A 12678-nucleotide genomic window follows, 5' to 3' on the forward strand; every position below is an offset into this window, starting at 1 on the left:
TGTGTTGGAGCCATTTGAAAACAGGCTACCTGGCTGCCCGTGCTCACGGCTCTTCCTGAAATCCCATGGCTCCAGTACTCTAACATCTTGCTCTGTAAGAGAGACTGAAAGCACAATTTGATTTAGAGAATTAAATTTATTGTCACCCCAAAATAAAGGTACTCATCTTGGGTTACTCGTAAGCATTCTGAAGTAAAATTTTAAACACGATTTTGAGCAACAGATGGCCATGTTGTGACCCGCGGGCCTCCACGGAGCACGCCTCTTTGCAAAACACGGGAGCACCAGACCTGCCCTCATCTTTGCTGTGACGGTGATGATCAAAGTTCTCTGCAAGTACACCTCAAGGGAGTAAGTCCATACAACTGATTCCTTCGTGACCAGAGGCTCCTGACTTCCAAAACAACAGCACAGGTCAGAGGAAGAACGGTACGTGTTATTGCGATGGTGTAATCATTCACCAATTAGATCTTTCTTAGATGAGAGACTGCCGGGGTTGTCAGCTCCCCTCCCTCACTCATGCGGTCAACGAACATTCCTGACAAGGCTGTTGTGTGAAGTACCTTGCAAAAATCAGTCAGGGTGGTCCGTGGATTCCAAGAATGCATAATCTGCACTGGTCCTAATGTGCTCGAATTAACTGCAAAACAAAGTTGCAAATGTGCATACCACGTGCCTGGTACAGATCGCAATTGATAAGCATTGGGGGCAGGGTTATATACTCGTAATCTTTTATCCAGAGATCATTTTATGGAATAAATAGACTTGGGGTGAAGGAAGGGCTAGTAAGATTTCGATGAGAGGTAGATGCCAGGGGAAAAACGTAGAGGCAGTGAAGTCAAAGGGTCAAGAGTTCATCGAGAGAGTCTGGCTAGACGGGGAGTCCCTGAACAGGGCTGGTGGGAGATGTGACTGCCAGTCGATGTCATGAAGGTCTCTCATCTTATATGAGTTATGAAAGCTGTCAAGGGATGGGAAGGAGGAAGGGAGAATGCTCTATTGTCACGCAAAACTTGAGTAACTATTCGAACTCTAGAAGTAAGAGAGTTCGCAGACTGTGTCATATTTTTCCATGCGCAAAACACTGTGATATTGACTAATACTTTCATAGCATTTTCTTTTCCTTTTTTCAAGATTTTATTTAATTAATTAATTTATGTATTTATTTACTTATTTATGAGAGAGAGAGAGGAGGAGGAGGAGGAGAGGGAAAGAGACAAACAGACTCCCCGCCGAGCATGGAGCCTGACACGGAGCTGGATCCCACAACCCTGAGATCACGATCCAAGCTGAAATCAAGAGTCAGACGTTTCATGGACTGAGCCACCCAGGTGCCCCCCCTTGGATTTTCTTTAACGGAAGAATGTCCACGTGAGAATTTTGATGTACTTACTTCTTACCTCATCTCAAGAGTGCGCCAATTCACGGAAATAAATCAGTAAGGAATTCTCAAAATGTGCAAAAATCAATTGATTTGACCTGCTGTTTCTGTCCTCCTGGGTTGTGAACTCTGACCTCATAAGTGGATGTTGATAGAAGCCTTGGTGTTCTAGAAAAGTCTAATGATGACCTTTGTGTTTTTTAAATCAACAGATTATCAGATTCCAATGACCAGAAACTATGCCAGTTCAATCACATGAGGGAAGACTGCTGAATTTTGCTAAAAAAAAAAAAAAGTTTTCAAAAATGTCGAGTGACCCGAAGTGTCAAAGGAATCTCCATAAAGCGTGTGATAATATTTGAAATAGTACCCTCTCTGTTCCCTTCACCCTTTGCAAACAATACGTTCCTAAATTGTTTTTCTATTAGGGACATTGAATGTGCAGCCTTCACAGGGAATCTTGGTTTTCCTGGGCTCAGGAGGGAAAGCCCATAGTCAAAGATGAAAAGTCCCGTGTTGTCTCAATATTGCTTTAATTCCTTTCAAAGTATTTTATGGTTACGTGATGTAACTGAGAATGAGGTTTCACTCCAGAATAATTACTTCTCAGGATCCTTTTCAGGAAACTTTGTTCTTATTTGGGTTTGGAGGACTATAGCTTGATGTCCTGTCATTACATTCAAAGTCCTTAACATCGCTGATTATGTAGTTAGGAAACAGGAGAAGCCTCTGGGACACGCTCTGCACATAAACCAGACCACAAATATTTTAGGATCATCTCATTGCTTGAAAACACTTCAAAATTCCAAAGCTCTCATTGGAGGAGAAGGAAGAAGCTACCTTGGGAAGTGCGGTGGGGGCTCCACGAGGATACCCACTTGTCCATATTCTGTATTTATCCATTTGTGCATTTATGACTTCCTACATGCTTTCACAAAACATTTATCAAGCGCCTCCTGCTTTCCAGGGTGGGTTCTTCTTTAAAACTGTATTATCTCTGGGACAAAAGGATGTTCATTTTATCACTGGTTGAAGGTGTCCCGTCCTACAGGAACAACTATAAAATAATAAACCATTTCCTCCTTCCCTCAACTAACACACACTCCACACCCTGGAAAATACAAAGACAAGTAAGAAATGCTCCGTTTGAAAACTTGCTCCGTGGTCTAATCTCCAATCTCTAATCTCCTCATTGTACGTAATGCTACAAGCTTCTGTATTTATCATCACCCGGGATGTGTTTGAATAAGACCATCTGTGAAAGCGTGCAAAAACATATCTATTATCATTCTGATTCATTTTATGGATGATTCCCTTCAGATGTTTGAAAACACAAAATTCGAACACGTGAAAAAAAATAACTTCTTATTGCTTTGTTGTCTTTCTTTATCTGTAAAAAATGGTGTATTTCATCTTCAGGCTATAAAACGTCTCGAATAAACAAGCTAAATCTTGATCAACTACAGTAATTCCCAGGGACGTAGGCTTGGACTTTCTAAAGCAGCTAAAAAAAGATTTTTTTGGTATAACAGGTTTATTGACATATAATCCACAAACCATAAAATTCACTCTTTTAAAGTGTACAATTCAGTGGTTTTTCATCTATTCACAGAGTCATGAAAGCATCGCGCTGTGTCATTGGGGCCACCCCAAACAATCCCCTCCAGGTGACTTAGCTTTTCCCTTCGAGACCTCCCCCCTCTCCCGCCCCCCGCCCCCAAAGCTTCTGACAACCGCTCCTCTCCTTTCTGTGATTCTGGATTTGCCCATTCTGGACATTTCACATAAAGAAACCACACAATACGTGGCCTGTTGTTACTGCTTCTTTCCGTGAGCACAGTGGTGGCCAGGGTCCTCAGTATCGTAGAGTGTGTGAGCACCTCGCTTTCTTTCAGAAAATATCAAATATTCCACGGTGGGAATAGTCCACATTTTGTTTATCCGCCCATCTGTTGATGAACATTTGGGTTATTTCCACTTTGGTTATTATGAAAAATGCTGATAAGAACATTTGTGTACAAGTTTTTGCATAGATGTAAGGTCTCAATTCTTTTGGATGGACTCCTCGGGGTAGCACTTTGTCATATGGTAAATCAATGTTTAAGATTCGGAGTGTGACAGGATTTTGTGTCCCCTTAGTGCCCGGGTTCCTGGTCGCACCGCTTTTTTTTTTTTAATATTTTTTTATTATATTATGTTAGTCACCATACAGTACATCCCTGGTTTTTGATGTAAAGTTCGATGATTCATTAGTTGCGTATAACACCCAGTGCACCATGCAATACGTGCCCTCCTTACTACCCATCACCAGTCTATCCCATTCCCCCACTCCCTCCCCTCTGAAGCCCTCAGTTTGTTTCTCAGAGTCCATAGTCTCTCATGCTTCATTCCCCCTTCTGATTACTCCCCCTTTCTTCTTCCCTTTCTTCTCCTACCGATCTTCCTAGTTCTTATGTTCCATAGATGAGAGAATGAAGAGGTGGACCAGACGAGGAGTGGTGGCCCCGAAGCGAAGTTTGTTGGGCAAGAGTACAAGCTCCTGGGGGTGCCTGGGTGGCACAGCGGTTAAGCGTCTGCCTTCGGCTCAGGGCGTGATCCCGGCGTTATGCGATCGAGCCCCACATCAGGCTCTTCCCTCTATGAGCCTGCTTCTTCCTCTCCCACTCCCCCTGCTTGTGTTCCCTCTCTCGCTGGCTGTCTCTCTCTCTGTCGCATAAAGAAATTAAAAAATCTTAAAAAAAAAAAAAAAGAGTACAAGCTCCTGGAGAGGGAGGGGGCCCGAGTGGGTTGCCCCCAGAGTTGCTAAGTTTAGAGGTTTTATGAGCTCTTTTTCAGAACTTTCTTAAGCAATCGGGGTGTGCGGAGTTGTGCCAGTCAGGGCTCTGGTCACGTATCTGCCTATTAGGTTCATGTCCACGTGCTGATAGTCTTTTTTCCCCCTGACCCCTGGGGGCTTAGGTCTTAACTGCCCCTTGCCCGTGATGCTGACAAATGCTTTTGTGGTTAATTGTCTTAATTTAGGACATTTCGCCGAAGTCATTTCTGCAAAGGCTGCAAAGCAGAATGTCAGTGCGGTCCTGTCCAAGCTGTGAAACAGGACGTCAGTGCTGTTTGATCTTTGCTGTCCTGACTCTGTATTTTCTTGTTGGGGACCCTGGCCCTGACTACCTGACTGTCCAACTCACTCCTAACGGGAGGAAGTCTCAAAGCGTTTTCCAAAATGATAGCACCCTTTTGCATTCCCACCAGCAACGAATGAGAGTTCCAATTTCTCCACATCCTCACCAGCACTTGTTCCAGAAAGATTTTTGTACTTGCATGTGAGTACAGTGTCTTCATGGTTCTGATTTCCTTTCAAAGAACATGATGAAAGCACACTAGAACAATCTGACTTAGAGGAGGTGAGAAATGGCTGACAGCCGCTCGAGTCCATGTCCCTCTCTGTGCCAGGACTCCAGGATTTCTGGGAAGAGAAACTTTGCAGCCACGTGCGCTGAGTTACTCAGCCGCTCCCTCTCACACTCCCCCCGGGGGCAGGAAGGAGCATCACTTTGGGGTTTTCAGTGTGCGGGCTGAGAGCGATCCAGTGACACAGCTCTTCTAGGGCTGTGAGCTTGAAGAGCTCTTGGCTTGTCTCTCATGCCATGGAGATTATATATTCCAATTGGAACTTTTGACCTTTCTAATGATTACTATGTATCTTTTATGAAGCCCGTGCTCAGTCATCTGATAAAGGTTTCCTACTGTCAGTGGCTAAATGTTTCCCTTAGGCACATTCTTTAGGCAAAATTAAGATGCACAGCGTGGCCGAAATGACAGCGGGGAGCAACAGTTCAGTGGGGGTTCAGGAATTCATGATTTGAATAACATGTTCAATGTACTCTCCTTTTAAAAGTTAGAACAGATTGCCAGTGACCTACAAATACTTGAAATTCTATTAAAATGCTATCATGTGAAAATTCATAGTGTGCTTTAGGAAAGGAGTCCCGCCGTACCCTTTAGGGAGCCAGCTAAGTAAACAGGGGCGGAACGCGCATGATCTTAGATACGAGTATGTACGTGACAGTGAACCTGATCTTACCAGATTAGGGGAAGGGTCTTAGGTGACTTTTGTCGGGATGTATCCATTCCATGTTGCTGTCTGAGACTGTTAATTCACACACAGACTCGTATACGCACACACGTGCGTGCCCGCACACGCACACACACCACCATTCACGCGATCTTACTACCACTACACACCTGTCATGAAGTTGTTTGCAAACCCTACCTGCCCCTGAAAAATGTGCAAAATAATTTAAAGTGGCTGCTAAAACCACGCAGTTATACAGCTCTCAAACGTGTTCGTTTCCTCTTCCTGTTACCTTTCATACTCTTCTTACCCCGGATATTGAGGCCATGTCAGGGACGGTTGCTGGTGGATTTTCTCACGGACAGAATACGAGCAAGGGCGAGAAGGTTTCCGTCCATCTCTGGAGACCTGGAATCTCTTCTACTTTTAGCTGAAGGACGTTATCTCCATTCCCTCCTTCTGGCGCTAAGATCTTCACGTTAGACGTAAAGAAGCTAGCCACACGCTGTCTTCTTTGTCAGGGATACTGTAACCAAGATTATTGCTCTGTTTGGAAAAAGATCACAGCTGGAACCACTGTGTTGCCTCAAGTCCATTCAGAACTTGAGGTATCTTTAGGCATGACTTCAACCCGCCCAGGCCACCCTGCGGAAACAGGCAACCCAGGAATCACATGTGTCGAATGCTCTGTGAAGGGTCCGGCAGAATTGTCTGCCCCATCCACCCACCACGGTGCCCCCACTGCTCTGCACTCCTCTGTGTCTGGGCAGTTTCCATCTCTCTCTAGAAAGCACACCGTGGGGCAATGGGAGTCTCAACCATTTTTGTATCTCTGGGGTCTGCGGCATTTGATAAATGTGGGACCATCTGTGGGGTTGATCACCGTCATTCTGAGTCCTCTGCGCAATGAAGTTTTCTATTATCACTCCCATGGGGCTGCACCATCAAATTTGCTGGTATAGGGGAGGCAAGACTTCCTCTCTGCCATTGTAGGTCGCTGGCTACACCTGAGAATTCAGTTGACCTGAGACAGGTTAAGAGGAGAAACACACACAGGTTTGTATGTGTCCGTAGGAGCTCTAAAAAAAAATGAAGACCCTTAGAAGTGGCAAAGCCATCGCTAGGTTGAACAGAGACGATTGAGGGAAAGTAACGGAACAATAAGGGGAGACAGAAGGGAGGTAATAGTTACTTTGACAAGGTCTGTTTGTACAGATTTCTCTCCACCTTCACTCCTCTCCCTGGTGATAAGAAGGTTTTTATCCTCCCCATTCAGGGAGGGCACCTTTCACGACAGGGTTTAGCTCTTGCTTTTAGGAAGAAAGGAGAGGGACAAGCATCCTTCCTGCACCTGCTGTTTCTCATGTGCCTTCAGCTCAAAAGAATTCTTTCGCCAAAACGTCATATTATCAGGTGACAGGGTCCGCCAGCCTGCATTTGTTTTTGCAGATGATGACTGTATGTCCTTCATACGGTTGCCTTAGAGAAATTAATGAAGTGTGTGTGTGTCTTAGAACAGTGCCTGGCATTATTTTTTTTCTAAAGATTTTTTATTTATTTATGAGATAGAGACAGCCAGCGAGAGAGGGGACACAAGCAGGGGGAGTGGGAGAGGAAGAAGCAGGCTCACAGCAGAGGACTGATGTGGGGCTCGATCCCATAACGCCGGAATCACGCCCTGAGCCGAAGGCAGATGCTTAACTGCTGTGCCACCCAGGAGCCCTGGCATTTTTTTTTTTTAAAAGATTTTAGTCATCTATTTGAGAGAGAAAGAAGGAGTTGGGAAGAGAACAGAGGGAGAGGGAGAAGCAAACTCCCCGCTGAGCAGGGAGCCCAGTGCGTGGCTCGATCCCAGGACCCTGAGATCATGACCTGAGCCAAAGGCAGACACTTAACTGACTGAGCCACTCAGGTACCCCAGTGCCTGGCATTTCATAAGTGTTACTTAAGTATTATTACTTTTAGTTTAAGGAAATGATCTGTGTGGCTAAATTTCCACCAAATTTTAGTCCAATCTGACTCCCCGATGTTACCCCCCCAAAAAAAGTGAAAATTCAAACATGTTTATCTTGCACACACAAATTCAAATGACTTTAACTTAAGTTGAACATCTAGCCTATAGAAATAGATTATTAATTTAGTTAGTGATCAAAGTCCAAACAAATCCTGAATCATGACATCTAATTATTCAATTCTTCCCAGGTACAGACATTAGCAGACCAGAGAGAAGAAGGTTTGCTCTGGAGAGTTGGCATGTGACCTGTTTATATGTAATTACTTTATTTATTATCCAAGTATTTGTCTTGGGATGTCGAAATTATAATCTTCTTGACCATTCGCCTCATTCAATAGTGAGATGCATAGCTTAGAGGCTCTCAATAAACATTAATTGAATGAGTAATTGAAAATAAGCTTGTATATCTTTTCCCTTAAATCCGAGCCTCTGCTAAGTTTTAACTTCTGTGATCATAGAATCACTTCCCATTTACCAAGGACAAAATAAAGTCAGTGCTGAGTCACTTCTTATCTTAAATTCTACTTTGGTCTTGGTTTCCATCACAAACATTACAGGTTTGATGGGATTTAGGTATTTAGCTAAAACAGACTGAGCATATCCTTAAATTCCTCTTTTCCAAAAGTCTCTAGTGATATCTGCTAATTTAGCCTGGTTTTACTTAAATTATGTCTGCTTGGCTTTGCCCACACCAGGTGAGGGGTTGATGAGAGTGTGCTCCTTGCCAGGGGGCGGGGGGGGCATTCAGCTCCATGCAAATACCAAAGATAGAGCTCAAAAGGAGTTGGTGAGACACTGGTGCGTACCCAGCTTCTCGTCTTCCAACTACCAACCATTAAATGGCAGCCTCTGCAGCGCAAGACTGAAATCATGAACATACAGAGCCCCCGGGGCCCCCGCTGGGGTGAAATCCATACCCCCCCACTTGGGGGCCGTTTTCTCCTCAATAGAAGCCTCTTCTTCCATCTGGCTCATCACCATGATTTTGCAAGCACAGAGAGCTCTATTTACATAAAGGCAAATTCATGTGTGGAAGAGTCTTATCGGGAAAAGCAGATCCAAAACTTCCAAAATTAATACATCAATAGCGCACGCTAGCCAATTTTACATACGATCAGACTAATCAAATTTGGCATCATGGAACATTTATCGTACGGGAAAATCTCCAAATAAATGCATTTTGCGTATTCTCTTTTCAGATCGAAGACAATTTAGGTAAAGGCAGCTGGTTGGCTCCACAAATGGAGAGGGGAACTAGATTTTCTTTTGGAGACCGAGGGAGAAAAGTGATTTTTTTATTTGCATAATTTGAAAAAAAAAAAAAAAGAACCTTGAAATTGGAAATGTTTTTCATGCTCTTACCAGGCCGAAGCCCAAAATAAACGATTCTAACTCAACAGTCCAGGGTTATGGATAAATGACATGTTCCATGGATGGAACGTTCTGGAAAAAAGCTCAATGTATCATCTTGCTAGATCCTCAGGCAGCCAGCCAGCCCTGCCCCATCCCATCCTGCACACTATTTATGTGTTTCCATCTGCATGAACCTTCTCTAAGGTTTTACCCGGTTGATTTTTCAAGTTAATGATAGGGCACTTGGGGAAAGATTAATGTCAGGAATGCAGAGATTCAGCAAATTGTTGAAGAGTTTCACCATACAATTAATCTCTCTCTTTCCTCCATTACAATAGTGCGAGGGATGAATGCAGGGAAGCCGTAATAATGCACATATCACAGGTCTGTCTGTAGGAGCTGGGCGAGTCCGCTATAAAACTGATAGCAAGGTGGCTCTGGGCTCTAAATCATTCCTGCTCCCTGTGCCTCCCTTCCTTGCCAAGCGCCAGGGGCCTCAATGCTGTTTCCCCTTCCGCTGACCCCAGGACAGTCCCCTAAGCAGGATGGGAGGGCGGGGAGGGGGAGGAACGGGGAGGGAGCTGAGATGGCATCTCAATGAGGCCGGTGATGCCACATTCCCATCTCCCTAAGCTTCCCCTGAGCCTCTCTTTATTTCCAGCCTTACCTTCATTCGACTTAGGATGACTCTTTCTATACCAGGGGTTACATGAAATAAATATCTCTTCCCTCCAAGGCAAAGCTGGGTGGCAGCCCAGGGCAATATTCAAAATAGTTAACTGGTAAAGCCCAGAAGATCAGTGAGAAGGATGCAGGCTTCCCCAGAATCCCTTTTAACCCCTTACTTACTGGACTGTGTTTTTCCAGGGACTCCGGGAAAGGAGAGAGAACTCAAGGATACACAAGTGAGGGACACAAGATGCTTGGGGACCGTGCTTTGTCTCAATGGGAGGAAATCTGTCATTGGCTCTCATCGCATCTGCTGTCCTCTTTGGCAGCCTCTTCACTGACCCTACCCAGGGTTGGGCCCCATATATATCTCAGTCACAGGATGGCCCAAATATGTCACCTGTCTCTGGAGCCAGTGAGGGGTAATGGTAATCACGCCCATGTTTGTCTCCACCCCAGGGGACTAGAACTTGCTTGACCACTTGGCTTCCTGAACAAGGGGCACTGGGCAGTGCTTATCGCGCCACAGAGCCTTTCTATAGCCAGCTGTGCAGACCATCCTCACTGTCAGTCATGTGCTGTGGGCCATGGGCTGCTGGCCTAGAGGGGTGTCCAACGGGGCTTTTGGAGCCCAAGTACAAACTTTGCATTTTGAAAAAAAAAATTTTTTCCCTCTTAATTAAGGTACTTAGTGATTTAGGAAGGAAAGTTTAAAATGTAGAGGCTAAGCCACTTTGTTCCAAGATTAGCAGGAGCTGAGGGAGAAGCAGAAGTCTCTGGAAAATGCAGGTGCCTGACTGGTCTCCCGAGAGAGGCAAAGATGGCGGCCATCTCTGGGGAGACTAGAGAATCCGTGTCCCCTGCGGTGTGGTGATGTGGCTGCCTAGGCCTGGCAGAAGGAAACTAATAGCTTCAGCTCGGTGAAAATGGGCCCTCCTGCTGTTTATGATATGTTGGTCTATTCGATATTTGGACAGACAACCATCAAACACAATTTTGTGACATGACATCTCATAAGAATTAGAGGACTGTCCCCATCACCAGCAGTTGGTAGCACTTTCCAGATTTTGAACAACTACCTGAATTGAGGTCTTTGATTCCCTTTGTTACCGTAGCTGAAATTTTGGCGAGACCAGTATTTGACTCAAATAAATAAAATTGACCGAATCCTGCTGAATTATGTCTAGTCCAGTGTGTTATTGTTCCCATTTATGACTTCATCTGGGGGGCGCTCAGTGTGGGGACGAAATTCTCCTGCCAACTTGCCACCCGTCAACTTGCCTCTCCGGGCCCCTGCCTCAGACCACCCACTGCCGCACTGGCTGGCAGACGGCCACAGCCATCGACTTCCGTCATCTGTGTGTGTTTATGTCTGTGCCCATGGGCTTAAATCAGAAGCGAGGACTTGGGGGATCCCTGGAAAGACCCTTCATTCCATTGCTACCTTCACAGTCTGTAAAGAAAGGGAATTCAAAAGCCTCTTTATTCCTCGAGCAAGAAAAACGCATACGTGAAATATGGGGTGGCTCTTAGCCTTCGTCCTCTCACTCTTCGCTTGTGTTTGTGGTTAAGAGGTGACTCACGCATCACTCCACCCTCTGGGCTCAGGGTGTACCCTGGAGGACATCAGTCACTCTCCAGTGAAAGAGGACAGGGCCAGACACGGTAGGGTCTGGATGTTCTCCTGCCCCTGAAAGTAGCCTCCTACAGTCTCAGGGAGGGGGTATCCTCAGTATCTTTGTTTATCAGGCCACAGTTACAGGCAGACGTGAGCACTGTCACGTGGCCGCATGCCCAAGACTCCAAACTGCCACGTGTTCTTATGGTAGAACTTGGAAGGTGTAGGGCTCTGAGTTGAGCATCCCAGGAATCCTGAGAGACAACAGCACAGTCTTCTTAGGGACTTGGGACTCGGAGCCAAGTTGGTTGCAAATTGCAACCATCTGCATGTGAGCTACAGAAACCTCCTCACCCCCACTCAGCAGGACTGGTCTCTCCTTTTTGTGGGATCCCATGGCAACATATGGGACAAGAAGTGAGAAAGTATGGTCGGTTACAGAAAAATAGCCTTGCACTTCTGGCCTGTAACACTCAGTGAATTTAGGGATGCTAAGTGCCTCTTTGTAGCCATACCACAGAGATGAAGAACTCCACTAGGAACTCATGTCCAGGAGCACCATTCCTCTCCTCCTCCCAGCACACTCCCTGCTGGAGCACAGCACTAGCGTAGCTGCCCTGGAAGGAAGAGGGAAAGTCCCTGGCCAGGTGTGCAGCCAGTCGTTGGAGCCGGGCCCAGCCTGATCCCAACAGAAGCAATCAGACTCGCTCTCCCACAAGTCTGGGGACAAATCACAGAGCCCAAGGGCTGCTCAACGTACAAAGTCATAGACGGTTGATCCTCATTATTCACCAATTCTGTACGTAAATCTGCCTACTTGCTAAAATTTACATATAACCCCCAAAATCAGTCACTGTGGTGCTTTTGTAGTCATGCACGGATGTGCCCAGGGCAGATCTCCGCGTCTCCTGACCCACACAAGTTCCAGCACGGCCACCCTTGCCTTCTTGTTTCATCTCTCATCCTGTAAGTGAGGGCCTTCTTGCAGTCTATGAAGTGCCAGGTCTTCTGCCTTCCATGCTGTCTGTTAATGATGTCACTGTTCAACGTGTCTCCCACGCATCATGCTGAAGTGATGCATGGTGTTTCTAAGCCCAGGAAGCCTGGGATGTGCCTTTCAGAGAAAACCTGTGTTAGATGAGTTTCTTCTAGGTGTGAGTGGTGGAGCTAATGGAGGAGTGTTCAATGCTAATGAATCAGCAATATATATTAAATAAGGGGTCTTCAAACAGAAACACACATAAAACAAGGTTATGATCAGCTGATGAAAGCGTGATCAGTGGGGGCTCACAGGAACTGAACCCTGTGTGTCCCCTGGGAGCGAAGAACTTTCAGCGTTGGCTAGTTCCGTGTTTGGCTTTATAGAACATGATTACTAAGAATCGTATGAATCGACTATGAACCGGGCACCCAGATCAGCAATTTCTGGCCAGGCTGGGTCAAAGCAAGGACACGTGGTCTGCAAACTGTGCTAAGGGGCAGCGGCTCATGGAGGGGGAAGGGAGAAACTGAAGACCTGGACAGAGGTCTGTGCGGAGAGGAAACTTCTTGCTTCTCACTTTCCTGTTCCA

At 45.7% G+C, this 12678-nt stretch overlaps 1 long non-coding RNA gene across 1 annotated transcript; it reads left to right on the forward strand.

Annotated features, from left to right (window-relative positions):
- On the forward strand, positions 1–2837 carry LOC109491061. The gene is made up of 3 exons (XR_004626813.1): positions 1–429; positions 1188–1438; positions 1594–2837. It is a non-coding gene; the product is annotated as an uncharacterized LOC109491061 (long non-coding RNA).
- The last annotated feature ends 9841 nt before the right edge of the window (positions 2838–12678 follow it).

Source organism: Ailuropoda melanoleuca, chromosome 7, assembly GCF_002007445.2.
Source record: "Ailuropoda melanoleuca isolate Jingjing chromosome 7, ASM200744v2, whole genome shotgun sequence".
Lineage (NCBI taxonomy): Eukaryota > Metazoa > Chordata > Mammalia > Carnivora > Ursidae > Ailuropoda > Ailuropoda melanoleuca.